The 20,327-nt window shown below is 53.1% G+C and overlaps 5 non-coding genes across 5 annotated transcripts; all 5 read left to right on the forward strand.

The window, feature by feature from the left end:
- Positions 1–1,462: 1,462 nt before the first annotated feature.
- Positions 1,463–1,536, forward strand: TRNAN-GUU (transfer RNA asparagine (anticodon GUU)). The gene has a single exon. It is a non-coding gene; the product is annotated as a tRNA-Asn (tRNA).
- Positions 1,537–3,825: 2,289 nt separating this feature from the next.
- Positions 3,826–3,899, forward strand: TRNAN-GUU (transfer RNA asparagine (anticodon GUU)). Its single transcript has one exon. It is a non-coding gene; the product is annotated as a tRNA-Asn (tRNA).
- A 1,111-nt stretch (positions 3,900–5,010) lies between these two features.
- Positions 5,011–5,084, forward strand: TRNAN-GUU (transfer RNA asparagine (anticodon GUU)). Its single transcript has one exon. It is a non-coding gene; the product is annotated as a tRNA-Asn (tRNA).
- Positions 5,085–14,541: 9,457 nt separating this feature from the next.
- On the forward strand, positions 14,542–14,615 carry TRNAD-GUC (transfer RNA aspartic acid (anticodon GUC)). Its single transcript has one exon. It is a non-coding gene; the product is annotated as a tRNA-Asp (tRNA).
- A 663-nt stretch (positions 14,616–15,278) lies between these two features.
- On the forward strand, positions 15,279–15,352 carry TRNAD-GUC (transfer RNA aspartic acid (anticodon GUC)). The gene has a single exon. It is a non-coding gene; the product is annotated as a tRNA-Asp (tRNA).
- Positions 15,353–20,327: the final 4,975 nt, after the last annotated feature.

A 20,327-nucleotide genomic window follows, 5' to 3' on the forward strand; every position in this document is an offset into this window, starting at 1 on the left:
TAGCGCGTTCGGCTGTTAACCGATAGGCTGGAGGTTCGAGCCCTCCCGGGATTGGTTTGTCGCTTTTTTCTTCTTTGCGCTGATAGCTTTGGAGAAAAGTTCTGACGGTGATGAGAGTGCAGCACGACTGTCTCCGTGGCGCAATTAGCTAGTGCAATCGGCTCTTAACCGAAAGGTTGGAGGTTCAAGCCCACCCGGCGGCGGTGTGTCGTTTTTTTTTTCTTTGTGCTGATAGCTTTGGAGAAATGTTCTGAAGGTGGTGAGAGTGCAGCAGTACTGTCTTCGTGGCAAAATTGACTAGCGCTTTCGGCTGTTACCCGAAAGGTTGGAGGTTGGAGCCCTCCCGGGAGCGGGGTGTCGCTTTTTTTTCTTTGTGCTGATAGCTTTCTAGAATTGTTCTGACGGAGGTGAGAGTGGAGCACAGCTGTCTCATTGGCGAAATTGGCTAGCGCGTTCGACCGTTAACCAAAACGATGCAGGTTCGAGCCCTCCCGGGAGTGGTGTGTCGCCTTTTTTTTCTTTGCGCTGATAGCCTTGGAGAAATAATCTGACGGTGGTGAGAGTGCCTCACAACTTTCTCCGTGGCGCAATTGGCTAGCGCGATCGGCTGTTAACCGAAAGGTTGGAGGTTCCAGCCCTCCCGAGAGCGGTGTGTCACTTTTTTTCTCTTCGCGCCGATAGCTTTGGAGAAATGCTCTGACGGAGGTGAGAGTGCTGCACTACTGTCTCCGTGGCGCAATTGGCTAGCGCGTTCGGCTGTTAACCGATAGGCTGGAGGTTCGAGCCCTCCCGGGAGTGGTTTGTCGCTTTTTTCTTCTTTGCGCTGATAGCTTTCTAGAATTGTTCTGACGGAGGTGAGAGTGGAGGACAGCTGTCTCCTTGGCGAAATTGGCTAGCGCGTTTGGCCCTTAACCAAAAGGGTGGAAGTTCGAGCCCCCCGGGAGCGGTGTCTCGTCTTTTTTTGCGCTGATAGCCTTGGAGAAATAATCTGACGTTGGTGAGAGTGCCTCACGACTTTCTCCGTGGCGCAGTTGGCTAGCGTGATCGGCTGGTAACGGAAAGGTTGGAGGTTCGAGCCCTTCCTGGAGTGGTGTGTCGCTTTTTTTTCTTTGTGCTGATAGCTTTCTAGAATTGTTCTGACGGAGGTGAGTGTGGAGCACAGCTGTCTCCTTGGCGAAATTGGCTAGCGCGTTCGACCGTTAACCAAAACGATGGAGGTTCGATCCCTCCCGGGAGTAATGTGTCGCCTTTTTTTTCTTTGCACTGATAGCCTTGGAGAAATAATCTGACGGTGGTGAGAGTGCCTCAGAACTTTCTCCGTGGCGCAATTGGCTAGCGCGATCGGCTGTTAACCGAAAGGTTGGAGGTTCGAGCCCTCCCGGGAGCGGTGTGTCACTTTTTATCTCTTCGCGCCGATAGCTTTGGAGAAATGCTCTGACGGAGGTGAGAGTTCTGCACTACTGTCTCTGTGGCGCAATTGGCTAGCGCGTTCGGCTGTTAACCGATAGGCTGGAGGTTCGAGCCCTCCCGGGAGCGGGGTGTCGCTTTTTTCTTCTTTGCGCTGATAGGTTTTGAGAAATGTTCAGACGGTGGTGATAGTGGAGCACGACTGTCTCCGCGGCGCAATAAGCTAGTGCGTTTGGCTGTTAACCGCAAGTTTGGAAGTTTCAGCCAACCCGGAGGTGGTGTGTCGCTTTTTTCTGCGCTGATAGCTTTGGAGAAATGTCCTGACGGTGGTCAGAGTGCTGCACTACTGTCTCTGTGGCGCAACTGACTAGCGCGTTCGGCTGTTAACCGAAAGGTTGGAGGTTTGAGCCCACCCGGGGGCGGTGGGTCGCTTTTTTTCTTTGCGCTGATAGCTATGGAGGAATGTTCTGACGGTGATGAGAGTGGAGCACGACTTTCCCCGTGGCGCAATTCGCTAGCGCGATCGGCTGTTAACCGAAAGGATGGAGGTATGAGCCCTCCCGGGAACGGTGTGTCACTTTTTTTTCTTCGCGCCGATAGCTTTGGAGAAATGTTCTGACGGAGGTGAGAGTGCTGCAATACTGTCTGCGTGGCGCAATCAGATAGCGCGTTCGGCTGTTAACCCAAAGGCTGGAGGTTCGAGCCCTCCCGGGAGCAGTTTGTCGCTTTTTTTCTTCTTTGCGCTGATAGGTTTGGAGAAATGTTCTGACGGTGGTGAGAGTAGAGGACGACTGTCTCCGTGGCGCAATGGGCTAGTGCGTTCGGCTGTTAACCGCAAGTTGGAGGTTTGAGCCAACCCGGGGCGGTGTGTCGCTTTTTTTTTGCGCTGACAGCTTTGGAGAAATGTTCTGACGGTGGTGAGAGTGCTGCACTACTGTCTCCGCGGCGCAACTGACTAGCGCGTTCGGCTGTTAACCGAAAGTTTTGAGGTCTGAGCCCTCCCGGGAGCGGTGTGTCGGTTTTTTCTTCTTTGCGCTGATAGCTTTGATGAAATGTTCTGATGGTGGTGAGAGTGCAGCACGACTGTCTCCGTGGCGCAATTGGCTAGCGCGTTCGGCTGTTAATCGAAATTTTGGAAGTTCGAGCCCTCGCGGGAGCGGTGTGTCGTATTTTGTTTCTTTGCGCTGATAGCTTTGGAGAAATGTTCTGGCGGAGTGAGAGTGGAGCACGGCTGTCTCCGTGGCGCAATTGGCTAGCGTGTTCGGCCGTTAACCAAAAGGATGGAGGTTCGAGCCCTCCCGAGAGCGGTATGTCGTCTTTTTTTTCTTTGCGTTGATAGCTTTTGAGAATTGTTCTGATGGTGGTGAGAGTGGAGCACGACAATCTCCGTGGCGCAATTGGCTAGCGCGTTTGGCCCTTAACCAAAAGGATTGAGGTTCGAGCCCTCCCGGGAGCGGTGTCTCGTCTTTTTTTTGCACTGATAGCCTTGGAGAAATAATCTGACGTTGGTGAGAGTGCCTCACGACTTTCTCCGTGGCGCAGTTGGCTAGCATGATCGGCTGGTAACGGAAAGGTTGGAGGTTCGAGCCCTCCCTGGAGTGGCGTGTCGCTTTTTTGTCTTTGTGCTGATAGCTTTCTAGAATTGTTCTGACGGAGGTGAGAGTGGAGCACAGCTGTCTCCTTGGCGATATTGGCTAGCGCTTTCGACCGTTAACCAAAACGATGAAGGTTCGAGCCCTCCCGGGAGTGGTTTGTCGCTTTTTTCTTCTTTGCGCTGATAGCTTTGGAGAAAAGTTTTGACGGTGGTGACAGTGCAGCACGACTGTCTCCGTGGCGCCATTAGCTAGTACAATCGGCTCTTAACCGAAAGGTTGAAGGTTCGAGCCCACCCGGGGGCGGTGTGTCGCTTTTTTTTCTTTGTGCTGATAGCGCTGGAGAAATGTTCTGAAAGTGGTGAGAGTGGAGCAGTACTGTCTTCGTGGCAAAATTGACTAGCGCGTTCGGCTGTTACCCGAAAGGTTGGAGGTTGGAGCCCTCCCGGGAGCGGGGTGTCGCTTTTTTTTCTTTGTGCTGATAGCTTTCTAGAATTGTTCTGACGGAGGTGAGAGTGGAGCACAGCTGTCTCATTGGCGAAATTGGCTAGCGCGTTCGACCGTTTACCAAAACGATGGAGGTTCGAGCCCTCCCGGGAGGGGTGTGTCGCCTTTTTTTTCTTTGCGCTGATAGCCTTGGAGAAATAATCTGACGGTGGTCAGAGTGCCTCACAACTTTCTCCGTGGCGCAATTGGCTAGCGCGATCGGCTGTTAACCGAAAGGTTGGAGGTTCGAGCCCTCCCGGGAGCGGTGTGTCACTTTTTTTCTCTTCGCGCCGATAGCTTTGGAGAAATGCTCTGACGGAGGTGAGAAAGCTGCACTACTGTTTCCGTGGCGCAATTGGCTAGCGCGTTCGGCTGTTAACCGAAAGGCTGGAAGTTCGAGCCCTCCCGGGAGTGGTTTGTCGCTTTTTTCTTCTTTGCGCTGATAGCTTTGGAAAAAAGTTCTGACGGTGGTGACAGTGCAGCACGACTGTCTCCGTGGCGCCATTAGCTAGTACAATCGGCTCTTAACCGAAAGGTTGGAGGTTCGAGCCCGACCCGGGGGCGGTGTGTCGCTTTTTTTTCTTTGTGCTGATAGCGTTGGAGAAATGTTCTGAAGGTGGTGAGAGTGGAGCAGTACTGTCTTCGTAGCAAAATTGACTAGCGCGTTCGGCTGTTATTCGAAAGGTTGGAGGTTGGAGCCCTCCCGGGAGCGGGGTGTCGCTTTTTTTTCTTTGTGCTGATAGCTTTCTAGAATTGTTCTGATGGAGTTGAGAGTGGAGCACAGCTGTCTCATTGGCGAAATTGGCTAGCGCGTTCGACCGTTAACCAAAACGATGCAGGTTCGAGCCCTCCCGGGAGTGGTGTGTCGCCTTTTTTTTTCTTTGCGCTGATAGCCTTGGAGAAATAATCTGACGGAGGTGAGAAAGCTGCACTACTGTCTCCGTGGCGCAATTGGCTAGCGCGTTCGGCTGTTAACCGATAGGCTGGAGGTTCGAGCCCTCCCGGGAGTGGTTTGTCGCTTTTTTCTTCTTTGCGCTGATAGCTTTCTAGAATTGTTCTGGCGGAGGTGAAAGTGGAGCACAGCTGTCTCCTTGGCGAAATTGTCTAGCGCGTTCGGCCCTTAACCAAAAGGATGGAAGTTCGAGCCCCCCGGGAGCGGTGTCTCGTCTTTTTTTGCGCTGATAGCCTTGGAGAAATAATCTGACGTTGGTGAGAGTGCCTCACGACTTTCTCCGTGGCGCAGTTGGCTAGCGTGATCGGCTGGTAACGGAAAGGTTGGAGGTTCGAGCCCTTCCTGGAGTGGTGTGTCGCTTTTTTTTCTTTGTGCTGATAGCTTTCTAGAATTGTTCTGACGGAGGTGAGTGTGGAGCACAGCTGTCTCCTTGGCGAAATTGGCTAGCGCGTTCGACCGTTAACCAAAACGATGGAGGTTCGAGCCCTCCCGGGAGTGGTGTGTCGCCTTTTTTTTCTTTGCGCTGATAGCCTTGGAGAAATAATCTGACGGAGGTGAGAGTTCTGCACTACTGTCTCCGTGGCGCAATTGGCTAGCGCGTTCGGCTGTTAACCGATAGGCTGGAGGTTCGAGCCCTCCCGGGAGCGGGGTGTCGCTTTTTTCTTCTTTGCGCTGATAGGTTTGGAGAAATGTTCAGACGGTGGTGATAGTGGAGCACGACTGTCTCCGTGGCGCAATGGGCTAGTGCGTTCGGCTGTTAACCGCAAGTTTTGAAGTTTGAGCCAACCCGGAGGTGGTGTGTCGCTTTTTTCTGCGCTGATAGCTTTGGAAAAATGTCCTGACGGTGGTCAGAGTGCTGCACTCTTGTCTCTTTGGCGCAACTGACTAGCGCATTCGGCTGTTAACCGAAAGGTTGGAGGTTTGAGCCCTCCCGGGAGCGGTGTGTCGGTTTTTTCTTCTTTGCGCTGATAGCTTTGATGAAATGTTCTGATGGTGGTGAGAGTGCAGCACGACTGTCTCCGTGGCGCAATTGGCTAGCGCGTTCGGCTGTTAATCGAAATTTTGCAGGTTCGAGCCCTCGCGGGAGCGGTGTGTCGTATTTTGTTTCTTTGCGCTGATAGCTTTGGAGAAATGTTCTGGCGGAGTGAGAGTGGAGCACGGCTGTCTCCGTGGCGCAATTGGCTAGCGTGTTCGGTCGTTAACCAAAAGGATGGAGGTTCGAGCCCTCCCGAGAGCGGTATGTCGTCTTTTTTTGCGCTGATAGCCTTGGAGAAATAATCTGACGTTGGTGAGAGTGCCTCACGACTTTCTCCATGGCGCAGTTGGCTAGCATGATCGGCTGGTAACGGAAAGGTTGGAGGTTCGAGCCCTCCCTGGAGTGGCGTGTCGCTTTTTTGTCTTTGTGCTGATAGCTTTCTAGAATTGTTCTGACGGAGGTGAGAGAGGAGCACAGCTGTCTCCTTGGCGAAATTGGCTAGCGCTCTCGACCGTTAACCAAAACGATGGAGGTTCGAGTCCTCCCGGGAGTGGTTTGTCGCTTTTTTCTTCTTTGCGCTGATAGCTTTGGAGAAAAGTTCTGACGGTGGTGACAGTGCAGCACGACTGTCTCCGTGGCGCCATTAGCTAGAACAATCGGCTCTTAACCAAAAGGTTGGAGGTTCGAGCCCACCCGGGGGCGGTGTGTCGCTTTTTTTTCTTTGTGCTGATAGCGTTGGAGAAATGTTCTGAAGGTGGTGAGAGTGGAGCAGTACTGTCTTCGTGGCAAAATTGACTAGCGCGTTCGGCTGTTACCCGAAAGGTTGGAGGTTGGAGCCCTCCCGGGAGGGGGGTGTCGCTTTTTTTTCTTTGTGCTGATAGCTTTCTAGAATTGTTCTGACGGAGGTGAGAGTGGAGCACAGCTGTCTCATTGGCGAAATTGGCTAGCGCGTTCGACCGTTAACCAAAACGATGGAGGTTCGAGCCCTCCCGGGAGTTGTGTGTCGCCTTTTTTTTCTTTGCGCTGATAGCCTTGGAGAAATAATGTGACGGTGGTGAGAGTGCCTCACAACTTTTTCCGTGGCGCAATTGGCTAGCGCGATCGGCTGTTAACCGAAAGGTTGGAGGTTCGAGCCCTCCCGGGAGCGGTGTGTCACTTTTTTTCTCTTCGCGCCGATAGCTTTGGAGAAATGGTCTGACGGAGGTGAGAAAGCTGCACTACTGTCTCCGTGGCGCAATTGGCTAGCGCGTTCGGCTGTTAACCGATAGGCTGGAAGTTCGAGCCCTCCCGGGAGTGGTTTGTCGCTTTTTTCTTCTTTGCGCTGATAGCTTTGGAAAAAAGTTCAGACGGTGGTGACAGTGCAGCACGACTGTCTCCGTGGCGCCATTAGCTAGTACAATCGGCTCTTAACCGAAAGGTTGGAGGTTCGAGCCCAACCCGGGGGCGGTGTGTCGCTTTTTTTTCTTTGCGCTGATAGCCTTGGAGAAATAATCTGACGGTGGTCAGAGTGCCTCACAACTTTCTCCGTGGCGCAATTGGCTAGCGCGATCGGCTGTTAACCGAAAGGTTGGAGGTTCGAGCCCTCCCGGGAGCAGTGTGTCACTTTTTTTCTCTTCGCGCCGATAGCTTTGGAGAAATGCTCTGACGGAGGTGAGAGTGCTGCACTACTGTCTCCGTGGCGCAATTGGCTAGCGCGTTCGGCTGTAAACCGATAGGCTGGAGGTTCGAGCACTCCCGGGAGTGGTGTGTCGCCTTTTTTTTTCTTTGCGCTGATAGCCTTGAAGAAATAATCTGACGGTGGTGAGAGTGCCTCACAACTTTCTCCGTGGCGCAATTGGCTAGCGCGATCGGCTGTTAACCTAAAGGTTGAAGGTTCAAGCCCTCCCGGGAGCGGTGTGTCACTTTTTTTCTCTTCGCGCCGATAGCTTTGGAGAAATGCTCTGACGGAGGTGAGAGTGCTGCACTACTGTCTCCGTGGCGCAATTGGCTAGCGCGTTCGGCTGTTAACCGATAGGCTGGAGGTTCGAGCCCTCCCGGGAGTGGTTTGTCGCTTTTTTCTTCTTTGCGCTGATAGCTTTCTAGAATTGTTCTGACGGAGGTGAGAGTGGAGCACAGCTGTCTCCTTGGGGAAATTGGCTAGCGCGTTCGGCCCTTAACCAAAAGGATGGAACGGCTGGTAACGGAAAGGTTGGAGGTTCGAGCCCTTCCTGGAGTGGTGTGTCGCTTTTTTTTCTTTGTGCTGATAGCTTTCTAGAATTGTTCTGACGGAGGTGAGTGTGGAGCACAGCTGTCTCCTTGGCGAAATTGGCTAGCGCGTTCGACCGTTAACCAAAACGATGGAGGTTCGAGCCCTCCCGGGAGTGGTGTGTCGCCTTTTTTTTCTTTGCGCTGATAGCCTTGGAGAAATAATCTGACGGTGGTGAGAGTGCCTCACAACTTTCTCCGTGGCGCAATTGGCTAGCGCGATCGGCTGTTAACCGAAAGGTTGGAGGTTCGAGCCCTCCCGAGAGCGGTGTGTCACTTTTTATCTCTTCGTGCCGATAGCTTTGGAGAAATGCTCTGACGGAGGTGAGAGTTCTGCACTGCTGTCTCCGTGGCGCAATGGGCTAGTGCGTTCGGCTGTTAACCGCAAGTTTTGAAGTTTGAGCCAACCCGGAGGTGGTGTGTCGCTTTTTTCTGCGCTGATAGCTTTGGAAAAATGTCCTGACGGTGGTCAGAGTGCTGCACTCTTGTCTCTTTGGCGCAACTGACTAGCGCATTCGGCTGTTAACCGAAAGGTTGGAGGTTTGAGCCCTCCCGGGAGCGGTGTGTCGGTTTTTTCTTCTTTGCGCTGATAGCTTTGATGAAATGTTCTGATGGTGGTGAGAGTGCAGCACGACTGTCTCCGTGGCGCAATTGGCTAGCGCGTTCGGCTGTTAATCGAAATTTTGCAGGTTCGAGCCCTCGCGGGAGCGGTGTGTCGTATTTTGTTTCTTTGCGCTGATAGCTTTGGAGAAATGTTCTGGCGGAGTGAGAGTGGAGCACGGCTGTCTCCGTGGCGCAATTGGCTAGCGTGTTCGGTCGTTAACCAAAAGGATGGAGGTTCGAGCCCTCCCGAGAGCGGTATGTCGTCTTTTTTTTGCGCTGATAGCCTTGGAGAAATAATCTGACGTTGGTGAGAGTGCCTCACGACTTTCTCCATGGCGCAGTTGGCTAGCATGATCGGCTGGTAACGGAAAGGTTGGAGGTTCGAGCCCTCCCTGGAGTGGCGTGTCGCTTTTTTGTCTTTGTGCTGATAGCTTTCTAGAATTGTTCTGACGGAGGTGAGAGAGGAGCACAGCTGTCTCCTTGGCGAAATTGGCTAGCGCTCTCGACCGTTAACCAAAACGATGGAGGTTCGAGTCCTCCCGGGAGTGGTTTGTCGCTTTTTTCTTCTTTGCGCTGATAGCTTTGGAGAAAAGTTCTGACGGTGGTGACAGTGCAGCACGACTGTCTCCGTGGCGCCATTAGCTAGAACAATCGGCTCTTAACCAAAAGGTTGGAGGTTCGAGCCCACCCGGGGGCGGTGTGTCGCTTTTTTTTCTTTGTGCTGATAGCGTTGGAGAAATGTTCTGAAGGTGGTGAGAGTGGAGCAGTACTGTCTTCGTGGCAAAATTGACTAGCGCGTTCGGCTGTTACCCGAAAGGTTGGAGGTTGGAGCCCTCCCGGGAGGGGGGTGTCGCTTTTTTTTCTTTGTGCTGATAGCTTTCTAGAATTGTTCTGACGGAGGTGAGAGTGGAGCACAGCTGTCTCATTGGCGAAATTGGCTAGCGCGTTCGACCGTTAACCAAAACGATGGAGGTTCGAGCCCTCCCGGGAGTTGTGTGTCGCCTTTTTTTTCTTTGCGCTGATAGCCTTGGAGAAATAATGTGACGGTGGTGAGAGTGCCTCACAACTTTTTCCGTGGCGCAATTGGCTAGCGCGATCGGCTGTTAACCGAAAGGTTGGAGGTTCGAGCCCTCCCGGGAGCGGTGTGTCACTTTTTTTCTCTTCGCGCCGATAGCTTTGGAGAAATGGTCTGACGGAGGTGAGAAAGCTGCACTACTGTCTCCGTGGCGCAATTGGCTAGCGCGTTCGGCTGTTAACCGATAGGCTGGAAGTTCGAGCCCTCCCGGGAGTGGTTTGTCGCTTTTTTCTTCTTTGCGCTGATAGCTTTGGAAAAAAGTTCAGACGGTGGTGACAGTGCAGCACGACTGTCTCCGTGGCGCCATTAGCTAGTACAATCGGCTCTTAACCGAAAGGTTGGAGGTTCGAGCCCAACCCGGGGGCGGTGTGTCGCTTTTTTTTCTTTGCGCTGATAGCCTTGGAGAAATAATCTGACGGTGGTCAGAGTGCCTCACAACTTTCTCCGTGGCGCAATTGGCTAGCGCGATCGGCTGTTAACCGAAAGGTTGGAGGTTCGAGCCCTCCCGGGAGCAGTGTGTCACTTTTTTTCTCTTCACGCCGATAGCTTTGGAGAAATGCTCTGACGGAGGTGAGAGTGCTGCACTACTGTCTCCGTGGCGCAATTGGCCTGCGCGTTCGGCTGTAAACCGATAGGCTGGAGGTTCGAGCACTCCCGGGAGTGGTGTGTCGCCTTTTTTTTTTCTTTGCGCTGATAGCCTTGAAGAAATAATCTGACGGTGGTGAGAGTGCCTCACAACTTTCTCCGTGGCGCAATTGGCTAGCGCGATCGGCTGTTAACCTAAAGGTTGGAGGTTCAAGCCCTCCCGGGAGCGGTGTGTCACTTTTTTTCTCTTCGCGCCGATAGCTTTGGAGAAATGCTCTGACGGAGGTGAGAGTGCTGCACTACTGTCTCCGTGGCGCAATTGGCTAGCGCGTTCGGCTGTTAACCGATAGGCTGGAGGTTCGAGCCCTCCCGGGAGTGGTTTGTCGCTTTTTTCTTCTTTGCGCTGATAGCTTTCTAGAATTGTTCTGACGGAGGTGAGAGTGGAGCACAGCTGTCTCCTTGGGGAAATTGGCTAGCGCGTTCGGCCCTTAACCAAAAGGATGGAACGGCTGGTAACGGAAAGGTTGGAGGTTCGAGCCCTTCCTGGAGTGGTGTGTCGCTTTTTTTTCTTTGTGCTGATAGCTTTCTAGAATTGTTCTGACGGAGGTGAGTGTGGAGCACAGCTGTCTCCTTGGCGAAATTGGCTAGCGCGTTCGACCGTTAACCAAAACGATGGAGGTTCGAGCCCTCCCGGGAGTGGTGTGTCGCCTTTTTTTTCTTTGCGCTGATAGCCTTGGAGAAATAATCTGACGGTGGTGAGAGTGCCTCACAACTTTCTCCGTGGCGCAATTGGCTAGCGCGATCGGCTGTTAACCGAAAGGTTGGAGGTTCGAGCCCTCCCGAGAGCGGTGTGTCACTTTTTATCTCTTCGTGCCGATAGCTTTGGAGAAATGCTCTGACGGAGGTGAGAGTTCTGCACTGCTGTCTCCATGGCGCAATTGGCTAGCGCGTTCGGCTGTCAACCGATAGGCTGGAGGTTCGAGCCCTCCCGGGAGCGGGGTGTCGCTTTTTTCTTCTTTGCGCTGATAGGTTAGGAGAAATGTTCAGACGGTGGTGATAGTGGAGCACGACTGTCTCCGCGGCGCAATGGGTTAGTGCGTTCGGCTGTTAACCGCAAGTTTGGAAGTTTGAGCCAACTCGGAGGTGGTGTGTCGCTTTTTTCTGCGCTGATAGCTTTAGAGAAATGTCCTGACGGTGGTCAGAGTGCTGCACTACTGTCTCTGTGGCGCAACTGACTAGCGCCATCGGCTGTTAACCGAAAGGTTGGAGGTTTGAGCGCACCCGGGGGCGGTGTGTCGCTTTTTTTCTTTGCGCTGATAGCTATGGAGGAATGTTCTGACGGTGATGAGAGTGGAGCACGACTTTCTCCGTGGCGCAATTCGCTAGCACGATCGGCTGTTAACCGAAAGGATGGAGGTTCGAGCCCTCTCGGGAACGGTGTGTCACTTTTTTTTCTTCGCGCCGATAGCTTTGGAGAAATGTTCTGACGGAGGTGAGAGTGCTGCAATACTGTCTGCGTGGCGCAATCAGATAGCGGGTTCGGCTGTTAACCCAAAGGCTGGAGGTTCGAGCTCTCCCGGGAGCAGTTTGTCGCTTTTTTTCTTCTTTGCGCTGATAGGTTTGGAGAAATGTTCTGACGGTGGTGAGAGTAGAGGACGACTGTCTCCATGGCGCAATGGGCTAGTGCGTTCGGGTGTTAACCGCAAGTTTGGAGGTTTGAGCCAACCCGGGGCGGTGTGTCGCTTTTTTTTGCGCTGACAGCTTTGGAGAAATGTTCTGACGGTGGTGAGAGTGCTGCACTACTGTCTCCGCGGCGCAACTGACTAGCGCGTTCGGCTGTTAACCGAAAGTTTTGAGGTCTGAGCCCTCCCGGGAGCGGTGTGTCGGTTTTTTCTTCTTTGCGCTGATAGCTTTGATGAAATGTTCTGATGGTGGTGAGAGTGCAGCACGACTGTCTCCGTGGCGCAATTGGCTAGCGCGTTCGGCTGTTAATCGAAATTTTGGAGCTTCGAGCCCTCGCGGGAGCGGTGTGTCGTATTTTGTTTCTTTGCGCTGATAGCTTTGGAGAAATGTTCTGGCGGAGTGAGAGTGGAGCACGGCTGTCTCCGTGGCGCAATTGGCTAGCGTGTTCGGCCGTTAACCAAAAGGATGGAGCTTCGAGCCCTCCCGAGAGCGGTATGTCGTCTTTTTTTCTTTGCGCTGATAGCTTTTGAGAATTGTTCTGATGGTGGTGAGAGTGGAGCACGACCATCTCCGTGGCGCAATTGGCTAGCGCGTTCGGCCCTTAACCAAAAGGATGGAGGTTCGAGCCCTCCCGGGAGCGGTGTCTCGTCTTTTTTTTGCGCTGATAGCCTTGGAGAAATAATCTGACGTTGGTGAGAGTGCCTCACGACTTTCTCCGTGGCGCAGTTGGCTAGCATGATCGGCTGGTAACGGAAAGGTTGGAGGTTCGAGCCCTCCCTGGAGTGGCGTGTCGCTTTTTCTTCTTTGTGCTGATAGTTTTCTAGAATTGTTCTGACGGAGGTGAGAGTGGAGCACAGCTGTCTCCTTGGCGAAATTGGCTAGCGCTTTCGACCGTTAGCCAAAACGATGGAGGTTCGAGCCCTCCCGGGAGTGGTGTGTCGCCTTTTTTTCTTTGCGCTGATAGCCTTGGAGAAATAATCTGACGGTGGTGAGAGTGCCTCACAACTTTCTCCGTGGCGCAATTGGCTAGCGCGATCGGCTGTTAATCGAAAAGTTGGAGGTTCGAGCCCTCCCGGGAGCGGTGTGGCACTTTTTTTCTCTTCGCGCCGATAGCTTTGGAGAAATGCTCTGACGGAGGTGAGAGTGCTGCACTACTGTCTCCGTGGCGCAATTGGCTAGCGCGTTCGGCTGTTAACCGATAGGCTGGAGGTTCGAGCACTCCCGGGAGTGGTTTGTCGCTTTTTTCTTCTTTGCGCTGATAGCTTTGATGAAATGTTCTGATGGTGGTGAGAGTGCAGCACGACTGACTCCGTGGCGCATATGGCTAGCGCGTTCGGCTGTTAATCGAAATTTTGGAGGTTCGAGCCCTCGAGGGAGCGGTGTGTCGTGTTTTGTTTTTTTGCGCTGATAGCTTTGGAGAAATGTTCTGGCGGAGTGAGAGGGGAGCACGGCTGTCTCCGTGGCGCAATTGGCTAGCGTGTTCGGCCGTTAACCAAAACGATGGAGGTTCGAGCCCTCCCGCGAGCGGTATGTCGTCTTTTTTTCTTTGTGCTGATAGCTTTCCAGAATTGTTCTGACGGAGGTGAGAGTGGAGCACAGCTGTCTCCTTGGCAAAGTTGGCTAGCGCGTTTGACCGTTAACCAAAACGATGGAGGTTCGAGCCCTTCCGGGAGCGGTGTGTCGCCTTTTTTTTTCTTTGCGCTGATAGCCTTGGAGAAATAATCTGACGGTGGTGAGAGTGCCTCACAACTTTCTCCGTGGCGCAATTGGCTAGCGCGATCGGCTGTTAACCTAAAGGTTGGAGGTTCGAGCCCTCCCGGGAGCGGTGTGTCACTTTTTTTCTCTTCGCGCCGATAGCTTTGGAGAAATGCTCTGACGGAGGTGAGAAAGCTGCACTACTGTCTCCCTGGCGCAATTGGCTAGCGCGTTCGGCTGTTAACCAATAGGCTGGAAGTTCGAGCCCTCCCGGGAGTGGTTTGTCGCTTTTTTCTTCTTTGCGCTGATAGCTTTGGAAAAAAGTTCTGACGGTGGTGACAGTGCAGCACGACTGTCTCCGTGGCGCCATTAGCTAGTACAATCGGCTCTTAACCGAAAGGTTGGAGGTTCCAGCCCAACCCGGGGGCGGTGTGTCGCTTTTTTTTCTTTGCGCTGATAGCCTTGGAGAAATAATCTGACGGTGGTGAGAGTGCCTCACAAGTTTCTCCGTGGCGCAATTGGCTAGCGCGTTCGGCTGTTAACCGATAGGCTGGAGGTTCGAGCCCTCCCGGGATTGGTTTGTCGCTTTTTTCTTCTTTGCGCTGATAGCTTTCTAGAATTGTTCTGACGGAGGTGAGAGTGGAGCACAGCTGTCTCCTTGGCGAAATTGGCTAGCGCGTTCGGCCCTTAACCAAAAGGATGGAAGTTCGAGCCCCCCGGGAGCGGTGTCTCATCTTTTTTTTGCGCTGATAGCCTTGGAGAAATAATCTGACGTTGGTGAGAGTGCCTCACGACTTTCTCCGTGGCGCAGTTGGCTAGCGTGATCGGCTGGTAACGGAAAGGTTGGAGGTTCGAGCCCTTCCTGGAGTGGTGTGTCGCTTTTTTTTCTTTGTGCTGATAGCTTTCAAAGAATTGTTCTGACGGAGGTGAGTGTGGAGCACAGCTGTCTCCTTGGCGAAATTGGCTAGCGCGTTCGACCGTTAACCAAAACGATGGAGGTTCGAGCCCTCCCGGGAGTGGTGTGTCGCCTTTTTTTTCTTTGCGCTGATAGCCGTGGAGAAATATTCTGACGGTGGTGAGAGTGCCTCACAACTTTCTCCGTGGCGCAATTGGCTAGCGCGATCGGCTGTTAACCGAAAGGTTGGAGGTTCGAGCCATCCCGAGAGCGGTGTGTCACTTTTTATCTCTTCGCGCCGATAGCTTTGGAGAAATGCTTTGACGGAGGTGAGAGTTCTGCACTACTGTCTCCGTGGCGCAATTGGCTAGCGCGTTCGGCTGTCAACCGATAGGCTGGAGGTTCGAGCCCTCCCGGGAGCGGGGTGTCGCTTTTTTCTTCTTTGCGCTGATAGGTTTGGAGAAATGTTCAGACGGTGGTGATAGTGGAGCACGACTGTCTCCGCGGCGCAATGGGCCAGTGCGTTCGGCTGTTAACCGCAAGTTTGGAAGATTGAGCCAACCCGGAGTTGGTGTGTCGCTTTTTTCTGCGCTGATAGCTTTGGAGAAATGTCCTGACGGTGGTCAGAGTGCTGCACTGCTGTCTCTGTGGCGCAAGTGACTAGCGCGTTCGGCTGTTAACCGAAAGGTTGGAGGTTTGAGCGCACCCGGGGGCGGTGTGTCGCTTTTTTTCTTTGCGGTGATAGCTATGGAGGAATGTTCTGACGGTGATGAGAGTGGAGCACGACTTTCTCCGTGGCGCAATTCGCTAGCGCGATCGGCTGTTAACCGAAAGGATGGAGGTTTGAGCCCTCCCGGGAACGGTGTGTCACTTTTTTTTCTTCGCGCCGATAGCTTTGGAGAAATGTTCTGACGGAGGTGAGAGTGCTGCAATACTGTCTGCGTGGCGCAATCAGATAGCGCGATCGGCTGTTAACCGAAAGGTTGGAGGTTCGAGCCATCCCGAGAGCGGTGTGTCACTTTTTATCTCTTCGCGCCGATAGCTTTGGAGAAATGCTTTGACGGAGGTGAGAGTTCTGCACTACTGTCTCCGTGGCGCAATTGGCTAGCGCGTTCGGCTGTCAACCGATAGGCTGGAGGTTCGAGCCCTCCCGGGAGCGGGGTGTCGCTTTTTTTCTTCTTTGCGCTGATAGGTTTGGAAAAATGTTCTGACGGTGGTGAGAGTAGAGGACGACTGTCTCCGTGGCGAAATGGGCTAGTGCGTTCGGGTGTTATTCGCAAGTTTGGAGGTTTGAGCCAACCCGGGGCGGTGTGTCGCTTTTTTTTGCGCTGACAGCTTTGGAGAAATGTTCTGACGGTGGTGAGAGTGCTGCACTACTGTCTCCGCGGCGCAACTGACTAGCGCGTTCGGCTGTTAACCGAAAGTTTTGAGGTCTGAGCCCTCCCGGGAGCGGTGTGTCGGTTTTTTCTTCTTTGCGCTGATAGCTTTGATGAAATGTTCTGATGGTGGTGAGAGTGCAGCACGACTGTCTCCGTGGCGCAATTGGCTAGCGCGTTCGGCTGTTAATCGAAATTTTGGAGCTTCGAGCCATCGCGGGAGCGGTGTGTCGTATTTTGTTTCTTTGCGCTGACGGCTTTGGAGAAATGTTCTGGCGGAGTGAGAGTGGAGCACGGCTGTCTCCGTGGAGCAATTGGCTAGCGAGTTCGGCCGTTAACCAAAAGGATGGAAGTTCGAGCCCTCCCGAGAGCGGTATGTCGTCTTTTTTTCTTTGCACTGATAGCTTTTGAGAATTGTTCTGATGGTGGTGAGAGTGGAGCACGACAATCTCCGTGGCGCAATTGGCTAGCGCGTTCGGCCCTTAACCAAAAGGATGGAGGTTCGAGCCCTCCCGGGAGCGGTGTCTCGTCTTTTTTTTGCGCTGATAGCCTTGGAGAAATAATTTGACGTTGGTGAGAGTGCCTCACGACTTTCTCCGTGGCGCAGTTGGCTAGCATGATCGGCTGGTAACGGAAAGGTTGGAGGTTCGAGCCCTCCCTGGAGTGGCGTGTCGCTTTTTCTTCTTTGTGCTGATAGTTTTCTAGAATTGTTCTGACGGAGGTGAGAGTGGAGCACAGCTGTCTCCTTGGCGAAATTGGCTAGCGCTTTCGACCGTTAACCAAAACGATGGAGGTTCGAGCCCTCCCGGGAGTGGTGTGTCGCCTTTTTTTCTTTGCGCTGATAGCCTTGGAGAAATAATCTGACGGTGGTGAGAGTGCCTCACAACTTTCTCCGTGGCGCAATTGGCTAGCGCGATCGGCTGTTAATCGAAAGGTTGGAGGTTCGAGCCCTCCCGGGAGCAGTATGTCACTTTTTTTCTCTTCGCGCCGATAGCTTTGGAGAAATGCTCTGACGGAGGTGAGAGTGCTGCACTACTGTCTCCGTGGCGCAATTGGCTAGCGCGTTCGGCTGTTAACCGATAGGCTGGAGGTTCGAGCACTCCCGGGAGTGGTTTGTCGCTTTTTTCTTCTTTGCGCTGATAGCTTTGATGAAATGTTCTGATGGTGGTGAGAGTGCAGCACGACTGTCTCCGTGGCGCATATGGCTAGCGCGTTCGGCTGTTAATCGAAATTTTGAAGGTTCGAGCCCTCGCGGGAGCGGTGTGTCGTGTTTTGTTTTTTTGCGCTGATAGCTTTGGAGAAATGTTCTAGCGGAGTGAGAGTGGAGCACGGCTGTCTCCGTGGCGCAATTGGCTAGCGTGTTCGGCCGTTAACCAAAACGATGGAGGTTCGAGCCCTCCCGCGAGCGGTATGTCGTCTTTTCTTCTTTGTGCTGATAGCTTTCCAGAATTGTTCTGACGGAGGTGAGAGTGGAGCACAGCTGTCTCCTTGGCAAAATTGGCTAGCGCGTTTGACCGTTAACCAAAACGATGGAGGTTCGAGCCCTTCCGGGAGTGGTGTGTCGCCTTTTTTTTTCTTTGCGCTGATAGCCTTGGAGAAATATTCTGACGGTGGTGAGAGTGCCTCACAACTTTCTCCGTGGCGCAATTGGCTAGCGCGATCGGCTGTTAACCTAAAGGTTGGAGATTCGAGCCCTCCCGGGAGCGGTGTGTCACTTTTTTTCTCTTCACGCCGATAGCTTTGGAGAAATGCTCTGACGGAGGTGAGAGTGCTGCACTACTGTCTCCGTGGCGCAATTGGCTAGCGCGTTCGGCTGTTAACCGATAGGCTGGAGGTTCGAGCCCTCCCGGGAGTGGTTTGTCGCTTTTTTCTTCTTTGCGCTGATAGCTTTCTAGAATTGTTCTGACGGAGGTGAGAGTGGAGCACAGCTGTCTCCTTGGCGAAATTGGCTAGCGCGTTCGGCCCTTAACCAAAAGGATGGAAGTTCGAGCCCCCCGGGAGCGGTGTCTCGTCTTTTTTTTTTTGCGCTGATAGCCTTGGAGAAATAATCTGACGTTGGTGAGAGTGCCTCACGACTTTCTCCGTGGCGCAGTTGGCTAGCGTGATCGGCTGGTAACGGAAAGGTTGGAGGTTCGAGCCCTCCCTGGAGTGGTGTGTCACTTTTTTTCCTTGTGCTGATAGCTTTCTAGAGTTGTTCTGACGGAGGTGAGAGTGGAGCACAGCTGTCTCCTTGGCGAAATTGGCTAGCGCGTTCGACCGTTAGCCAAAACGATGGAGGTTCGAGCCCTCCCGGGAGTGGTGTGTCACCTTTTTTTTCTTTGCGCTGATAGCCTTGGAGAAATAATTTGACGGTGGTGAGAGTGCCTCACAACTTTCTCCGTGGCGCAATTGGCTAGCGCGATCGGCTGTTAACCGAAAGGTTGGAGGTTCGAGCCCTCCCGGGAGCGGTGTGTCACTTTTTTTCTCTTCACGCCGATAGCTTTGGAGAAATGCTCTGACGGAGGTGAGAGTGCTGCACTACTGTCTAGGTGGCGCAATTGGCTAGCGCGTTCGGCTGTTAACCGATAGGCTGGAGGTTCGAGCCCACCCGGGGGCGGTGTGTCGTTTTTTTTCTTTGTGCTGATAGCTTTGGAGAAATGTTCTAAAGGTGGTTAGAGTGGAGCAGTACTGTCTTCGTGGCAGAATTGACTAGCGCGTTCGGCTGTTACCCGAAAGGTTGGAGGTTGGAGCCCTCCCGAGAGCGGTTTGTCGTTTTTTCTTCTTTGCGCTGATGGCTTTTGAGAATTATTTTGACGGTGGTGAGAGTGGAGCACGACTGTCTCCGTGGCGCAATGGGCTAGTGCGTTCGGCTGTTAACCGAAAGGTTGGAGGTTTGAGCCCACCCGGGGGCGGTGTGTCGCTTTTCGTCTTTGCGCTGAAGGCTATGGAAAAATGTTCTGACGGAGGTGAGAGTGGAGCACGGCTGTCTCTGTGGCGCAAACGGCTAGCATGTTCGGCCGTTAACCTAAAGGATGGAGGTTCGAGCCCTCCCGGGAGCGGTGTGTCGCATGTTTTTTTTTTCTTTGCGCTGATAGCCTTGGAGAAATAATCTGAGGGTGGTGAGAGTGCCTCACGACTTTCTCCGTGGCGCAATTGGCTAGCGCGATCGGCTCTTAATCGAAAGGATGGAGGTTCGAGCCCTCCCGGGAGTGGTGTGTCACTTTTTTTTTCTTCGCGCCGATAGCTTTGGAGATATGTTCTGACGGAGGTGAGAGTGCTGCACTACTGTCTGCGTGGCGCAATCAGCTAGCGCGTTCGGCTGTTAAACGAAAGGCTGGAGGTTCAAGCCCTCCCGGGAGCGGTTTGTCGCTTTTTTTTTCTTTGCGCTGATAGCTTTGAGAAATATTCTGACGGTGGTGAGAGTGCAGCACGGTCGTCTCCGTGACGCAATTACCTCGTGCGATCGGCTGTTAACCGAAAGGTTGGAGGTTCGAGCACACCCGGGGGCGGTGTGTCGCTTTTTTTTCTTTGCGCTGATAGCTTTAAAGAAATGTTCGGATGGTGGTGAAAGTGCCTCAAGACTTTCTCCGTGGCGCAATTGGCTAGCGCGATCGGCTGTTAACCGAAAGGATGGAGGTTCGAGCCCTCCCGGGAGTGGTGTGTCACTGTTTTTTTCTTCGCGCCGATAGCTTTGGAGAAATGTTCTGACGGTGGTGAGAGTCGAGCACGACTGTCTCCGTGGCGCAATGGGCTAGTGCGTTCGGCTGTTAACCGAAAGGTTGGAGTTTTGAGCCCACCCGGGGGCGGCGTGTCGCTATTTTTCTTTGCGCTGATAGCTATGGAGAAATGTTCTGACGGAGGTGAGAGTGGAGCACGACTGTCACCGTGGCGGAATGGGCTAGCGCGTTCGGCTGTTAACTGCAAGTTTGTAGGTTTGAGCCGACCCGGGGCGGTGTGTCGCTTTTTTTGCGCTGATAGCATTGGAAAAATGTTCTGACGGTGGTGAGAGTGCTGCACTACTGTCTCCGTGGCGCAACTGACTAGCGCGTTCGGCTGTTAACCGAAAGTTTTGAGGTTTGAGCCCTCCCGGGAGCGGTGTGTCGCTTTTTTCTTCTTTGCGCTGATAGCTTTGATGAAATGTTCTGATAGTGGTGCGAGTGCAGCACGACTGTCTCCGTGGCGCAATTGGCTAGCGCGTTCGGCTGTTAATCGAAATTTTGGAGGTTCGAGCCCTCGCGGGAGCGGTGTGTCGTATTTTGTTTCTTTGCGGTGATAGCCTTGGAGAAATATTCTGACGGTGGTGAGAGTGCCTCACGACTTTCTCCGTGGCGAAATCGGCTAGCGCGTTCGGCCGTTCATCAAAAGGATGGAGGCTCGAGCGCTCCCGGGAGTGGTGTGTCGCTTTTTTTAGGGGCGAAGCTCCTTAGGGCGTGGGCTGTGCGTCCCCTGTAGCCTGTATGTAGCCACCTCTAGTTTAGTTCTTGCAGTGTTCACTAGATGGCGGTACCTTCCCATGCATGTAGCCACCTCTAGTTTAGTTCTTGCAGTGTTCACTAGATGGCGGTACCGTCTCCTGTATGTAGCCACCTCTAGTTTAGTTCTCGTAGTGTTTACTAGATGGTGGTACTTGTAGCTGATGATGAAAAGATGCAAGATGTTATAAACTAGAAAGCGGTACTTGTAGCTGATGAAAGACGCGAGATCTTATAAAATAGGAATGATGTCACATTTGGCGCGTGTCATTGGTTGAAGGCAATCGTTCGATTTAGTGCGGCGACG

The sequence above is a fragment of the Rhipicephalus microplus genome, chromosome 8 (assembly GCF_043290135.1).
Source record: "Rhipicephalus microplus isolate Deutch F79 chromosome 8, USDA_Rmic, whole genome shotgun sequence".
Lineage (NCBI taxonomy): Eukaryota > Metazoa > Arthropoda > Arachnida > Ixodida > Ixodidae > Rhipicephalus > Rhipicephalus microplus.